At 38.3% G+C, this 17,625-nt stretch overlaps 1 pseudogene; it reads left to right on the top strand.

Moving 5' to 3' along the window:
- The first annotated feature begins 428 nt into the window (after positions 1–428).
- The window catches only part of LOC118627810, a 63,567-nt pseudogene continuing 46,370 nt past the window's right edge, over positions 429–17,625 (top strand).

Genomic DNA, 17,625 nt, shown 5'->3' with positions numbered 1-17,625 from the left:
ACTTATCTAATGGTTGACATATTATATACCACTTTGTATTTCAGAAGGCTTTAATTTCAAATGCCTTGACATTCTCAAAAACTTTGTTGAAAAATCCCCTTCACTAAGAAATAAGTCTATGCTCTGTTCAATTAAATAGTTAATACATCCACCCTCCAGTAACCTTCTCAGTGATAAAATAGCATATTCCCCATCAGAGCGGTGATTGAGAAGTTCTGCTTCAGAAAACATCCTGAGTAATGTAGGATTCATGGCTCTGTAATTCCCCCATGTACGCTAGGTAAATCTACTCCATTACATGTTTTCAGGCCAGTCATAATCAAATCAGCCTAGAAATTCTCTGCTTTGTTTGTATTCTGTGGCACCAAATTGAGAGCAGACTTTTAGTTCAATATTTAATGAAGCTTCTCAGGAAATCTTTGCCGATAATGAAAAGCACAGTGGCGCCTGGAGTGCAGCGAGCTCACAACCAGAAACACTGCGACTGGGCTTGGTGAGCAGGCAGTGAGGGAGAGGCTCACGCAGGCTCCCGTTCTGTGGGTGGGCACGGGGCTTCTGAGTCAGCCAGTCCCACACCAGGCTCAGGCCTCTTTGCACTGGGCAGGGCTGCAGTGGCTCAGTTAGGAGAGGAGTGCATGTTTGTGGGCAGGTGGAGCGGCCAGGTGGAGGAGGGGATGCTGCACAGATGTGTCTTCTGGTCTGAGGGCTAAGGAACCGAGATCCAGGCTCTGCCCTGAGCTCTTTTGGGAAGTGTCTGGGCTCCTGCTGCAGTCCTGTTGCCACATTGCACTTCATAAATCACAAGCCAGGGCAACCTCGGGGCTCCTGGGTCTGCTAATGTACTGTCATATATTGCGATGAGAGTTGCCTACTTAGGTGACCTCCACAAATCTTGTCACTTGGAGGTAAGTGTACTGAAGAAATAAATGTTGTTATTTAGAAAGAAAAGTAATCATTCAAATTAAGTGGGAAGATTCTAATCTAATGCAGTAAAAACATTGAAGGGGAAGGAAGAGATGATACATGGGTGTGGGAAAGAATATTCTCATATATGTGTAACTCTGATTGTAAGCAGGAATACAAGCTCAATATTTTTTAGTTCAGTGTTGAAACAGGTTTGATGTAGTAATATATTAATAGCACCCATTTATTAAGTCTCAGCCACTGCTGATCCTGGAAACTGTGCAGTCAACTAGGTGGGTTACTCCTCTCCTGGTTGTTTTAGGGATTCTTCTAAAGGGACACATTCATTCTTTCAGTTGAACCCTGTTCTTCTGCTCGTGTCTGTCTTGGCGCTGGGCAGGAATAGTTTGGTCTTAGGTCAGGTTCTCCAGAAAGAGGTCCTAGGGCAAAGTGGTCTTTGGCAAACCCCTAAGAGAGGGAGGCAAACAGGTTCAGGAAGGAGGGGAGCCCAGCAAGGATGTGGTCTCTGACCTAGTTCCCGAGGGTTCTGGAGTCTAAATCACACACAAATGGGTACCACCAGGAAGTGAGGGGCCAGGCTCTTATATCCCCACATCATTCCCTCTTCTTGAGGGGAGCTAGACTTTTTGGGTTCTCCAGAAGCCAGAGTGAGGTGTAGGTACAATAGCAGAACCGAGGTCTGATGGTGGCACCAGCTTCAGAGTCACAGCAGGGAAAACTCCTGCTATTCTATTCTCCGTCCTCTAAGAGGATTGTGGAGGTTTCAGTGCGAATTGCAGCATAACATGCTTCTCTATTTGCAGGCCACCAGTGGAGGCTGGGGAACTCAGGGACCGACAGCAGAGGGCTCTCCAGGCCCTGTGTTTCCTGCTTCTCAGGAGAAGGCCTTGGGCTAGTAGGAGTGCCTCCCCGTGCTGGCCATGCCTGCAGTGCAGCGCTGTTTTAAAGGGTCTAGGAATATACCCTAAGAAGCCTGAAACACCAATCAGAAAGAATATATGTACCCCCATGTTCAGCACTATTTACAATAGCTAAGATCTGGAAACAGCCCAAGTGTCCATCAGTAGACAAATGGATAAAAAAGCAGTGGTACATATACACAATGGAGTACTATGTAGTGGTAAGAAAGAAAAATCTCTTATCCTTTGAGATGACATGGAGAGACCTGGAAAGTATTATCCTAAGTGAAATAAGCCAAACAGAGAAAGACAAGTATCATATGATCTCACTTATATATGGAATATAATGAACATAACAGTCTGAAGAATGGGGTAGTCCTAGAGATGTGGAAGTGGGGTACAGACTGACAATCCCCAGAAGAAGGGGTCCTGGGGGAGAGATAAACCACAGAACTTATATGCATGTATGCATGAACAATGGACATGGACAACAAAGCTGGGGACAGGGCAGGGAGGGAGGGAGAGGGGGGAATCAGTGGGGGAAATAGGAGAAAAATCTGTAACAAAAATAAATTAATTAATAAAAAAATAAAATAAAGGGTCCCTTCTGGACAAACATGCTACTGAATGAAGTCTGTAAGGTGTTAACTGGCTTCTGTCCCTCAGGGACAAGTCTTCATGTGGGCCACACAGAGAGGCAGCAGCTTTTACACATTTAAAATTCACTCTCATAACCAATATAATTAAGATTTTTCCTGCCTTTCTCTGTACACGTCCCATAGCAAATGTTACAATACAGGCAACTCATAATTCATTCATTTTTCTGTAATTGAATATTTAATTCTTATTGATGTACAATTTAAATTACTGCTTTAAAATAATTTGTTTATGAATATCAGCCTTCCCAGAATGGCTTCCTAAACTGATCGCCTTGCCTTGTAAAACTGCAAGAATGGTATGAAGTTACCTCAAAAAGTTAAAAATGGAACTGCCTTATGACCAGGCTATTCCATTTTGGGGAATTAATCCAAAGGAGCCTGAAACACTAATTCAAAAGAATATATGTACCCCTATGTTCATAGCAGCATTATTTACAATAGCCAAGATTTGGAAGCAACCCAAGTGTCCATTAGTAGATAGGTGGATAAAAAAAGGTGGTACATTTACACAATAGAATACTACTCTGCTGTAAAAAAGAAAAAAATTACCCTTTGCAACAGCATGGATGAACCAGGAGAACATTATACTAAGGGAAATAGCCAATCAAAGAAAGACAAGTACCATATGATTTCATTCATATGTCAAATTTAATGACCTACTGAGCAAAATAGAGACCAGGCTCATAGAGAGAGAAACCAGGCAGAGAGCTCTGGGGCAGGGGTGTGGGAGTGGAGGGATTTCATAAGAAAGGAAAAAAAAAGAGAACTCATGGACAACAGTGTGGTGATTACTGTGTTGGGGGGAAGGGGAGTGGGTGGAGGTGGAAGAGGATATAGAGGGGATAGATAGTGAAAGGAAAAAAATTAAATAAGAAAGCCCAAATGCTGCAAAAATAACCCTTTTGAAGACTTTTCCACCAAGGGTTGAAAGGGATGTGGACAAACAAAAGCTGGGGAGCTGACTTCTAAGTCCTTGCAGCATATTGTGTGTCTTTGCCAGAAAATGAACGCTAGGTCCCCTTCTGGAAGGTTGCTGCTATTTTCCCCTTGGCATATGTATTTTCCAGAATCCTGGATGCGATGGTCTGTGGTTAATGAGTGGAATAATCCTCAAAAATGTCATGCTTCAATGAATAATATCCTCTCCTTCCATTTTTTCATGAAGTAATATCCAATTAATTTCACATTGTATTTTTGGTGGCTATAACCAGTTGGTTGCTTCAACTCAGAAGTTCTTATCCAGATAGAAATAATTATGGTGAGTAGATGAGACTATTTAACCAAGACAGAGATTTGATTTAGCCTTAGTGTGCATCTGACTCTTCTAATTTTTATTTAAATCAATCATAGATCCCCTCCCCCACCAATATATGCATCCAGAGCCGAGCCTAGATTTATAGTTTTGCTGGTTGTTTTACCATGTTGGAAAAGTTACCCAATGTTGTATCTTAAACATGACATTTATAATTTATATTATATATGTCATTGGCTACTATTTTCCAATTAACTGAATTATACTCTCTTTTTTTGTTAGCAAATAAAGACAATTTATAGAAAGATGTAAATGCCCACAAAGAGGAAGGATTTCTGCATCTCTACATGAGCCTACACAAGCCTTCCCATGTGCTCCTGCTGGGCTAGGGCTTTCCTGCAGGGAAGGGGCGTCCACCTTGACGGAATGCCTTTCCTTATACGGTCCAGAAGCCATGGGAAGAAAGACTCATAGTTCTTAATTTCAACTCCCAGTATAAACAGATATTGGTGATGGGAAGAAAAGTCTCAAAATACACTGACAAAAAAAAAAAAAAAAAAAAAAAAAAAACAACAAAGAAAAAGAGTTTGATTCAAGAAAAGTGGATATCAATATTGACTCCAAAGAAACTATGAATCTTGATATTTCATACAAGTATATATGTTTATTATTATTCATTCAAACAAATGAGGAAGAATTACATTTAATGCCTCCTGGAAAGTAGCTAATTTTCACTTGCCTCTAGGAAGTGATGATTTATGCCAGGTAATAGAAAAGTAATAGAAAAGAGCTGATTTAATTAATTTTGCCACCAGGATTTTTCCACTGAAGAAGGGTGAATTGTGAAACAGAGGAGTAGGATACTTCCTATATTTATTTATAAAAATAATTCAAAACAGTCTACTGAGTTTTATTTATTTGAAGTTGATTATCTGTCTTCAGGTTGTACAACCACTCTGGACATCATCAAATCAGGTCAGTTAGCTCACCATCTGACTTCTCCAACTGAGTAGTCATGGGTCTTCTCCATGGGCTTGAGGGTTGTTCGTTCATTTAGTAAATAAATAGTTATTTGATGCTTATTATATAACAGGCTATTCTAGGTGCCAGAGAAATGATGATAAACCAAATGGACAAAGCTGCTGCTTTCATGGACTTACTTTCTAGTCTTTATGATGAACAAGAAAGAAGGAAACATATACATATGTCATATAATTGCAAATCTGAATAAATACTATGAATAAAAAAATGAAACAGAGTAAGAAGATAGAGTATATGGGAAGGGTTTTCTATTTTTAAAAGACTGTCAAGGGAGGCCTCTCTGAGGAGGTGACCTTTAAGTAGAAACTGGAAGGAACCTAATCTATATGATCATGTAAACTGTGTAGGTCTGTATGAATTTGAGAAGATATAATCTACATGAATATTTGGGGGCAGAGAGAATACAAGTGTAAATTCCGGTCATGGGCATGTACTTGTCTTGGGGTGTTATAATTGATTAGTTTACTTTTTTCATTGGCATGAGCTCAAAGGAGTTTACTAAATTATTATACAGTTTGGGGATAAGGGAATAAGAGTGGGAAAATATATTATTTGCTTCCTCTTCCAGTGGGTTTGAAATTTAATAGAAGATTTCCTGGGAAAATAATTGTTTGCGCCACAATCAATTAATCTCATTTAGATTTTCTTATTGCTACTCCTTACGCTTGATACAGTCTCTTTAAACTTTACCAGAGTTTCCAAAATGGCAGCGGAGTGAACGGAAGCTGCACAGACTGTCTCCCAGAAGGAAACTGGAATTACAACTAAAACACAGACAAATCGATGGGAAAAAGCAAAAGAAAAGCAGCGTGTGAGGACCATATAACCAGGGACACTGACTTGATCCTGGTAGGATTGCGAAGGCACGAGACAGGGGCTGGGAGCCCATGGTGGGCAGCTTGGCAGCAGCCTTAGCTGAGAGTGGCACCCTAGGGTTAAACTCCCAAGCGGCTCCACAGCATGAGCTGGGACAGAGGCTAAAACAGCCACAGCCACTCACCCTGGGCTCCGGCAGAGGGAGGGTGGACTCAAACTGTGTGGGGACAGTCGGGATTTGGAGGGGGCTCAAAGCTTTTGCTCAGTTGCAGTCACGCAGCATGGTGGCCATATTGTTCCTTCCCAGGGCTCTGGGGAGAGGCAGCAGCCCCTCCCTTGGAGATTCAACCCCATACTGTGGGCCACTGAAATGCAAATTGAGGCTCATTAACAACCAGCATATTCCCCACCCTCAGGAAATCCCCTTATGCTGAGCACCTGAGGGAGTTTTTCAATCAACTAACAACCCAAAACTCTTGAAGTAACCTGGACGGTTAGCCTCCAGGCAAAAAGCTAGAGGATAACAGTACCATTTCTGGGTTAGCAACCTTAACCAGGAGAGTAAGACTTGACAGTGGTGTTTAACGTGGGTCCTCCCTGGCTCATCTAGATCCAGAAGAGGGAGCCACAAACAGCAGAACACCAATACCCACAGGGAAAACTTGGCAGGCTCAAAAGCCCACTGTGATATCCAAGTGGTGAAACACAGAAACAAAAGCCAAATGAAAGAACAAGAGACATCCACTAAAGATGATATCAATGTGGAGCAGTGAGGCATGTTAACAGAGCTAGAATTCAGAGCCATGATCTTGAGGAGGCTCAACAGCATGACTAAGGACATAGACATGCTGAAAATAAACCAATTGGAAATTAAAAACCACCAGGAAGAGATCAAGAGTGACATATCACAAATAAAGAACACATTGGAAGGTCTAAAGAGCAGAGTAGAGGAAGCTGAGGACTGAATCCGTGAATCAGAGGACAGGGTAGAAAAAATCAAACAATCAGAAAATCAAAAGGAAAAAATGATGAAAAAACAGGAAGACAGCTTAAGAGAACTGTGGGACAACTGGAAACGTAATAATATTCGCATCATAGGAGTCCCCAAAGAAGAAGAAAATGAGCAAGGGTTAGAGAGTATATTCAAAGAAATAGTGATAGAAAAATTCCCTAACTTGGTGAAGGAAGAAGGCATTCAACTTCAAGAACCACAGAGAGCCCCAAGTAAGAAGAACCCAAACAGGCTCACACCAAGACACATAGTAATTAAAATGCCAAAATTTAAAGACAAAGAATCCTAAAAGCAGCAAGAGATAAGCAACAGGTTACCTACAAAGGAAACACCATAAGGCTCTCGGCTGACTTCTCACAAGAAACACTATAGGCCACAAGGGAATGGCATGAAATAATTAAAGTCATGAAAAACAAGGATCTGAATCCAAGACTACTCTACCCATCTAGGCTCTCATTCAAAATAGAAGGTCAAATGAAGAGCTTTCCAGACAAAAAAATCCTAAGGTATACATTAGCATCAAACGAGCACTGCAAGAAATGTTAAAAGGACTGCTGTAATAAGTAGAAAAAATAGGAAGAAAAATATAACCAAACTAAACAAAAATAGAAATAAATAAGTACATATCAATAATCACCTTAAAAGTAAATGGACTGAATGCTCCCATAAAAAGACACAGAGTAGCTGATTGGATAAGAAAGCATGACTCATCTATATGTTGTTTACAAGAGACCCACCTCACAACAAATGACTCATATAGGTTGAAAGTGAAGGGATGGAAAAAAATTTTCCAAGCAAATGGAAAGCAAAAAAAAAAAAAAAAGCTGGGATAGCAATACTCATCTCTGATAAAATAGATTCCAAAATGGAGACCATAACTAGAGACAAAGAAGGCCACTCCATAATATTGAAAGGATCTATCCAACAGGAAGATATAACCTTGATAAACCTATATGTACCCAATATAGGAGCACCAAAATATATTAAAAATCTTCTGGAGGACTTCAAAGGAGAAATTGACAGCAATACAATCATAGCAGGGACATCAACACTCCGTTGACACCACTATATATAGATCCTCTAGATGAAAAATTAGCAAGAAAAAAGAAACTCTAATGAAACACTAGACCAAATGGATTCAATAGATATCTACAGAGAATTACACTCCAAAACTACAGGATTCGCATTCTTCTCAAGTACACATGGACATTCTGAAAGATAGACCACATGATAGGACACAAACTAAATCTCTACAAGTTAAAGAAGATTGAAATCATATCAAGCATCCCCTCAGCTCACAATGGAATGAAACTAGAAATCAATTGCAATAAGAACATTCAAAGACATTTAAACACATGGAGGCTAAATAGCATGTTATTAAACAATGAATGGGTTACCGAGGAGATCAAGGAAGAAATTAAAAACGTTCTGGAAACCAAGAAAATGAACACACAACACAAAATCTATGGGATGCAACGAAAGCAGTTCTGAGAGGGAAGTTCATAGCACTACAGGCCTACCTCAAGAAACAAGAAAAACTTGTAATTAGCTGTCTAACCTCACAACTTAAAGAACTTGAAAGCAAACAAAAAGAAAACCCCCGAGCAAGTAGAAGGAAGGAAATAAAATAGTAAAGATCATAGCAGAAATAAATGACATAGAGACCAAAAAAATAAGTCAAAGTATCAATGAAACAAAGAGCTGGTTCTTTAAAAAGATAAACAAGATTGATAGATCCTTAGCTAGACTAAGCAAGAAACAAAGAGAGAGAACCCAAATACACAAAAACAGAAATGAAAGAGGAGAAGTAACAACTGACACCAGAGAAATACAAAAGATTGTTAACAGCTACTATGAACAATTATATGGCAACAAATTGGACATTCTAAGCGAAATGGACAAATTTCTAGAAACACACAGTCTCCCAAAACTGGACTGGTAAGAGATAGAAAAGTTGAACAGACCAATAACAACTAAGGAAATTGAAGAGGTAATCAAGACTCTCCCAGCAAACAAAAGCCCAGGCCCAAATGGCTTCACAAGGGAGTTTTACTGAACATTCAAAAATAAACTAACACCCATTCTCCTCAAACTATTTCAAAAAATTCAAGAAGAGGTTAGACTTCCAAACTCATTTCATGAGGCCAGCATAATTCTAATTCCAAAACCAGAAAAAGACACTACAAAGAAAAAAAACTACAAGCCAATATCCCTGATGAACACAGATGCCAAAATCCTGAATGAAATACTCGCAAATCGGATCCAGCAATACAGCAAAAAAATTATATCCAGGGATGCGCTGTTGGTGCAATATTCGCAAATCAATAAATGTGATACACCACATAAACAAAATGAAGAAGAACCACATGATCATATCAATAGATGCTGAAAAACATTCGACAAATTTAACATCCATTTCTGATAAAAACGCTCAGCAATGTGGGAATAGAGGGATCATATCTCGACATAATAAAGGTCATATATGAAAGACCTACAGCCAACATCATATTCAATGGGCAGAAGCTAAAAACATTTTCATTAAGAACAGGAACAAGACAGGGATGTCCACTTTCACCACTCTTATTTAACATTGTACTGGAAGTCTTAGACACAGCAATCAGACAGGAAGAAAAAATAAAAGGGATCCAAATTGGAAAGAAGGAAGTGAAACTGTTATTCTTTGTAGATGACATGATGTTAAACATCAAAAACCCTAAAGACTCCATCAGAAATCTACTAGACTTAATAAATGAATTTGGAAATGTAGCAGGATACAAAATGAATGTCAAGTAATCGATGGCATTCTTATACACCAATGATGAACTCACAGAAAGAGAAACAAAGAAAACAATCCCATTTACCATCGTGGCAAAAAAATTAAGATACCTAGGAATAAACCTAACCAAAGAAATAAAGGACCTATTTGCAGAAAACTACAGGACATTGAAAAAAGAAATAGAGGAAGATATAAAAAAGTGGAAGCACATACCTTGTTCATGGATTGGAAGAATTAACATCATTAAAATGTCCATACTACCCAAAGCAATCTATAGATTCAATGTAATCCCCATCAAAATACCAACGAAATATTTCACAGAACTAGAACAAATACTTCAAAAGTTTATATGGAACCAAAAAAGACCTCGAATAGACACAGCAATCTTAAAAAAGAAGGACAAAGTAGGTGGGATCACATTACCAGATATCAGGTTATACTACAAAGTGACTGTAATCAAAACAGCCTGGTACTGGCACAAGAACAAGCATATAAATCAGTGGACCAGAATAGAGAACCCAGAAATGAACCCAAGGCCATATGCTCAATTAACATTTGACAAAGTTGGCAAGAGCATACAGTGGAGTCAAGACAGCCTCTTTAATAAATGGTGTTGGAAAAATTGGATAGCTACTTGTAAAAAAATGAAACTAGACCATTAACTGACACCATACAGCAAAATAAACTCAAAATGGATTAAAGACTTAAATGTGACCCATGAATCCATAAAGTTTCTAGAAGAAAATGTAGGCAACTAAATTGCGGACATCATACGCAGCAGAATTTTCAATGATACATCATATAAGGCAACATAAACAAAGGAAAAAATGAACACATGAGACTACATCAATCTAAAAAGCTTCTGCACAGCAAAAGAAACAACCACCAAAATGGAAAGGCAACCCACTCTATGGGAGAGCATAATTGCCAATGATATATCAGATGAGGGGTTATTTTCCAAAATATATAGTGTGCTCATACAACTCAACAAAAGGAAGACAAAGAACCCAATTAAAAAATGGGCAGAGGAGCTGAATAGACAGCTCTCCAAACAGGACATACAAATGGCCAAGAGACATATAAAGAAATGCTCAACATCACTAATCATCAGAGAGATGCAAATTAAAACAACAATAAGGTATCACCTCACACCTGTCAGAATGGCCGCCATCAACAAATCATCAAATAAGTGTTGGCGAGGGTGCGGAGAAAAGGGGACTCTTGTGCACAGCTGGTGGGAATGCAGACTGGTGCAGCCACTATGGAAAACAATATGGTGTTACCTCAAAAAATTAAAAATTGAACTTCCATTTGATCTCACTTCTAGCAATATACCCTAAGAAGCCTAAAGCACCAATCAGGAAGAATATATGTACCCCATGTTTATTGCACGACTATTTACAATAGTTAAGATCTGGAAACAGTCCACGTGTCCATCAGTAGACGAGTGGATAAAAAAAAAAAGTGGTACATATACACAATGGAGTAGTATGCAGCTGTAAGAAAGAAAGATCTCTTATTCTTTGAGACGACATGGAGAGACCTGGAAAGTATTATCCTAAGTGAAACAAGCCAAGCAGAAAAGGGCAAATACCATATGATCTCACTTATATATGGAATATAATGAATATAACAGTCTGAGGAATAGGGTAAACCCAGAAACACCGAAGTAGGGTACAGTTTGACAACCCTCAGAAGGGGGTGGTGGGGGTTGGGAATAGATAAACCACAGAACTCATATGCTGTTATGCATAACCAATGGACATGGACAACAAAGCCGGGGATGGGGTGGGGGGGATAGGGAAGAGGGTGTCAATGGGGTAAAAAAGGAGAAACTTCTGTAACAAAAATAAAATAAAAAAATAAAAAATAAAAATTTAAAAATATATAAATAAAATAAAATATTTATGTTGCAAAATAAAATAAAATAACATAACATAAAATAAACTTTACCATATGAAATAGGGCAGAAATTGAAAGTTGAAACAGAATTATAGGATTTTGAACTGAAAGAAAATAGGGATTTTTTTTTTTTTTATCTTTCTTGTGACACTTAGGAGAGAGAGAAAAAATGAAGAGAAATAACATTTATTAAGTTCTTTCTGTGTGCCAGAGAGTTTTCGTAGTTTTTCATGATAAGCCAAAAATGAGAGAACATGTTTAAGGAGGTCAAGTAATGAACCAAATAGTTTATGATTAATAAGTGCTAAGTTGGGATTTGAATCAAGCCCTTTGTGATGTTGGAACTAATTTTTAAATTCTTCATCACATAGAAGCTTTGACCTGGATTTGAAATTAGCTAGCCACATGACCTTGACTGTGCTGGCCTCAGCTTCAGCAGCTGGGAAGTGATGAGATTGGTTGAGCCTCCTGAGAACACTTCCACTGAAAATTCAGTGACTTGGCTGCTGTCACTCCCATATTATCCATGGCTAATATTTGGATGTTTTTCCTTAGGAGTATTCTGAATTCAGGTATTTTAAAATAAGAAATAGTTATCTGCACTCTAACCAGATTCCTGCTATTTTGTTCTCAACTTTTGACAATATAGATCTTTGTAGCCTGGTTGTTTGCGCCAAAAAAAAATAATAATAATTTTTTTCAGAATGACACTTGTATGTATTTGAAGGTGCTTTTCTCATCATTCCCCCCTCTGGATATTCAGGCACTTTATAAGCACCACTGAAAATAGACCTGCATCCGGTTAGACTCAGAAAGAGAAATAGGTTTGACCATTTGAATAGCAATATATAATTGACAGATATTTAATTGCAAAATACGTGGGTCCTATCTAGTGGTTTTCTGAAATAAATCAACAGATCAGCTGACCTACAGATCAGTCCATGCAAAGCAGTGGGAAATTCGAAGGATAATGTCTGATTCAAAAAGAGATGACTTGACACAATGTTCTATTAACTTAGAGCAACCAAAGCACTTTAAAAATTAATTTGAAATCCACCATTGATCATTTTGGATTTTATGGCCAAGAAACCTCATTTGTAAAACTCAGTTGCATAGCAACATTAGGTTTCAGACCCAGAGAAGGGGAATTAGGTGAAATGAATACTGACCCTTGCTTCTAATAAAAATCAGAGTCAGCATCTCTGGGCACTTCTTGCTTCGCATTGTTCTTAATTGGACAATATTGCAGAAACAACGAGAAACAGGACTTAATGTTGATGGAAATTGCTCTAATGGATGGGAGTATTTTGACATAGTAATTCCAAGGTTTTCTAAGTTAAAGTTGGCTAAATTGTATTTTCTATACCAAATAGTAGTATTTTTAATAAACTAATCTCTAGAGCACAAATGTCTAAAATAGATTTATCACGTTTTATACTCCCAGGGATCCAATTACATGAAAATTCAGAACATCATGAAAAAGATAATTAATTGGTTGGGGTCTAAACAACTTCAGATAGAAATACCAGACACATATGAGAATTGTCAGCATCAAACAGAAGACACAAATTGGGCTGTCAAAAGCCAGTCTTCATTATAATTATCATGTATCCACCAAACACACCGGGATCTGCAGGAAACAGAGAGCCCTGGAGAACATCATAACAGCGTCAGGCAAGAACCCTAAGTCAGATGCACTGGCATGAATAGAACTGCTGAGAAATTTTAGAATTCAGGTCAGAGAACAGAATATCTGATGCTCTGTGGCCAATCTAGCATTCAGGGTCCTGGTAATCCCCCTGTGTAAGACTCAAAGCTCTTGCTTTGCACCTTAGTCTATTACATGCTACACTGCCCCAAATATACTCATAGAACACCCCCCCCCCAACACACACATACACGGGGTGGGGGTGGGGGGTGGAGGAGAGGAAATAACCAGTCTCAGACAGAAAAATGTTAGCAAACTAATTGTTTACTTAATCTCCCCTTCTGACTCTTTTTACCTTCATGAATGTTCTTTTCCACTCTTGGGTCCCAAGACATTGCTTTCTGAGTCTCCCAAGAAAAGCAAACATTGATTTATATCATTATTATCCTTTTACAGAAATTCATTCACTGGTACAAGAAGAGATGTGAACCATGCCTTTCTCCATACACAGCACATCTTGCTTTGGGAAGGATGCTTTATCCCATGGGATGGTTATCTATAGACCACTGCAGCAATCTAGGACAGCCATGACCTGAATAAATGGATCTTCTTCCTGTGGAAGGCAGACATAGGGAAAATGGGTGCAGTACAAATAAAATAAGTCTTCCAAGTGGGGTATGGAATCCAACAGACATAGTAATGAGTGAGAAGGTTAAGTAGATGGGTCAGCGATAGTGATAGAGAACTCATGATTAGGTGGTATAGACTAATGTGGATTTGAATACTACCTCCAATACTTGCTAGAATACATAAAATGTGGGAAATATTATGTTTATACCTAAATTTATCTTACACCTAGAAATGCTCTAATAATAAATATTCTTGTTATTTTAGACTATTCAAAGGAATAATCTATCTGTTGTCAGTTAGCACTGATCCCAAATATTAACCACCACCTCTCTCAATGTATTCTCTCTCTTTATCTATATCTTCACTGATCTACATTCTTCCCTCTGATTCACCATTGTCATCACCACCACCACCACTGCCTCCACATCACAGTGATTGCTGGATGGCCAACCTGTATCTTCATGGCCCAGACCCGGTGGCCAAGACATCTAGAGTTGGGGAGCAGATTATAGTTGCTTTGGAACCTATGTAGTATGAGGATTCTGGAAAGGACTGGTGAGATGACAGTAAGTGACAGAGCAACATGCTCTCAGAGCTGGGGCTCAATGCAGTAATTACAAAAGGAGGCAATAACATAATGCAGTTTTTCAAAATATTTGCTGTTTTCCTTGGGAAAGCATTTTCTTCCCTGCTCTTCTGCCTAGTTGTGCAACTTTCATTGAGTAGTGAAATGAGTGGAAGTGGTCAGTGTCACATCTGAGAAGAAGCTCTAGGAGCTAGCATGTGGCAATCCATTTTCTCTCTGTGTTCCACCTGTCACAATGACCAGTACTGATCCAGAAGAGACACTACTTCATTGGCCTGGCTCCCAGAGCAAACAACAGGGAGTTGAGCCACCCAATAGGTCGGTCGATCTATCTATCTATCTATCTATCTATCTATCTATCTATCTATCTATCTATCTATCATCTATCATCTATCTATCTGTCATCATCTATCTATCATCTGTCATCTATCTATCATCTATCTATGGACTTCTGTTGTATTACACTATGATTCAGTGTTGTTATCTTACCTCAATCCAGCCTAAACCTATTATACTGTAATAAAAGAGTAGCAGGAGTGAGGCAATTTTAGCCATTGATGTATAATATTTAAGGTATATATATGTGTGTATGTACATATACATATATATATATGTATATAAGCTAGAACAATGCACAGGAAAAAATAACAGTAACAAAGATGAAAAATACTGGAAAAATAATCAAGTGAAAATAGAAAAACTAAGCATTTTATTTGGTTGTCTATAACAGTAATATTGATTGCAATCATTTTTGTAAACGACTTACCATTTGAGACTAATTTGTATGCAGCATAATAAAAATGTTGCATAGCATTAAAATTTGCACCTGATTAACTCTGTTGCAGGCTTTGTTTGATTACAACAGTAACCTCTATACATGTATAGTCAGTCTTTGTAATTTGTTGTTCATGTATCAATTTAAAATAATCTGTGAAAACATTTATGTTAAAAGGGTCAAATTTAGAAGCATGCTTTGGCTGAGTTGATAGAACCAAGGGAAGATGTGCAACTAAGAAGAGGAAAAAGGAAATCCAAGTAAATGAGCAGGATCTGTCTGACCCTGGCCCAAACCATGTAAGCATTTATTTATTGTACTGCATTTCCTTTAGTCTCAGTCACAAGGCCTCTTATCCCTCTAATCAATCTCCTCTACACTCATGGTTTTCAATAGCAGCAATTGATAAATATCTTCAGAAATTATATTCTCATCTTGTATAGCTTCTATGAACTCTATACATATATATCTTACTTATTATTCATCATTTCCACTTGAATATCTCCAACGTACCCCAAAGTCAGCATACTGAAGGTCACAGTCATGGTCTTCCTCATAAGCTGGTTCTCTTTTCCTTCTCTTTCACTTTCCTACTCCCAATCAATCTTCAACTACCACCGATTTTACTCTCTAAATATTTTTATCTTATTGCCCTACTTATAGCTATGTTTTCACCACCCGAGTCCAAGTTATAATCATCTCCAGCCTGAAAGAGTCTAAATAGTCTCTCCATTATCTACTATGTCCCCTCCAATTTATTGCCTACCTTGCAGGTAGGGTGATTTGTGTCAAAGTACAGATCTGATTATTTCATCTCATTGTTTAAAATCCTTAAGGTGTTTCCCATTGCTCGTATGGTAAAGACCAAACATTAAGCATGCCATAAGTCCACCTGCAGTAGATGTCTGTTATATCCCCCCACCCCCTCTTTACTTTCAGAAACACCTCCGCCCATTCTGGTGGGTTATCTGTCAACTAGCTGCATCTTCCTTACACAGGAGGAGCATGTGATCCAACCTGGCACATCAGAGTACTCCAATGATTGGTTCAGAGTTTGGCATTATATCCAAAGTATGGGTCAGCGAGAGCCCTCTTTTAGCAATTAATATAAATCCTCAAAGTAAAAGGACCTCTTATCTTCTGAAAGAAGAGCTCTTAGATCTGCCTCTAGGGTTGGTCTTTTCTACTATGTGAAGCAAGCACACTGAGAACAAAGCTAATGCAGCAAAAAAGTGAGTCAAGAGATGAAGAAAAGGAACAGATGACTGGTGACATTTGTTTCAGCTGGTGCTGGTGGCCAAGGACTTCCTATTTATGTAAGTTGGTATATTCCTTTTCAATTTAGTCTAGTTTAAATCAAGTTATTATCATAACTAAAAGATTCCTCATAAGAGGGAATCTTATTCTTATCTTATCTTTTGTTCCATAGCCATATCCCCTCCCTCACCTCACACCAAGTTAATTCCTTCAGAGTTTGGCTCAAACATTACATCTTTAGGGAAGTGCCTCTTAATCCTCCAAACAAGATAAGGTATCTATGTCACGTTTGCTCATACTATTTGTTTCCATTTGTAATTACATATTTATTTATACATTTATGTCTATGATTCTTCTCTGTCTCCCCCACATCACTGCAAATTCTATAAGCTTACACTGCTTGGTGTCTTGCACAGTGCCTGACAATTAATAATTGTTGAATGAATGAATGAATGAATAAACAATATCTTGTGTCAAATGGTGACCTAAATGCTTTACACATATTATCACACTTAAGCTTAAATCTGGTAGCAAATACTGTGATTGTTTTGCAAATGTGGCAAATAAAGTATGGATATATTAAGATACATTCTCTAATGAATATAAAGAGAGAGATATCCAGAACATAAAATGAGATTGTGTTCCAAATACAGAGTTCCTTTTCTCATGCTGCCTTCTAGGAGCCTCCTAATGTCTATCTGCCACTCTCTTTTTTCCCTATAAAATGCTTATCTTGACTCCAATTTTTATAGTACTTCACTCTTTTTTTTTTTTTTTACTTAAATTGGTGGTTCATTAGGTTTAATAGGCTCCAGGAATATTTTCAGCTTTACCTGGAACACTTGAGACACACCCCTTGCATCACAACAAAGTTTTCAAGATCCAGAAGAAAGAACATCTTTTAGAACAGTGGCTCAAATTTAGGAGTTTAGGGGGAGGGTCTGCCTTAAGACTCCCCATATTTTTCTACATTGGTCAGTGACTTTTCTGTTTATTCCTAAACCATTCATGAGTAAAAGAGAAAAGAAGTGAGAGAGTGAGAGAAACTGGGAGAGGGGAGGAGAGGACAGACCCACCTAAATACTGAACTGGAATCCCTGGGGTCTTAAACACCTTAAAGCCTTTCCTCACTTGCAGCACCTCCAGCAGCCCAGCATTTTGTTATCTGCAGAGTATCATGAGTAACAACATGTGTTAAATGGCAGAAGTTCAAACCTTGTTAAGTGATGCTAGACATTTCAGTGGACATTGATAATCTACTTGGTACATAGTTCTCAGAACTATAACAATAAATGTTTAGATTAAATGCCCAGGCTCAAGGAGAAGAAAATTAAAAATTCCAAAGATTTTTGGATATGCTGAAAAGGCCTAAGATAACTGTACCCAAAGAAACCAGCCTCCCTGTTCTTTGTCACAGAGGGTGACAATGTAAGGGGCTTTCGTCAGAG

The sequence above is a fragment of the Molossus molossus genome, unplaced genomic scaffold, assembly GCF_014108415.1.
Source record: "Molossus molossus isolate mMolMol1 unplaced genomic scaffold, mMolMol1.p scaffold_m16_p_13, whole genome shotgun sequence".
Lineage (NCBI taxonomy): Eukaryota > Metazoa > Chordata > Mammalia > Chiroptera > Molossidae > Molossus > Molossus molossus.
This window is presented reverse-complemented; position numbering and strand designations above follow the sequence as displayed.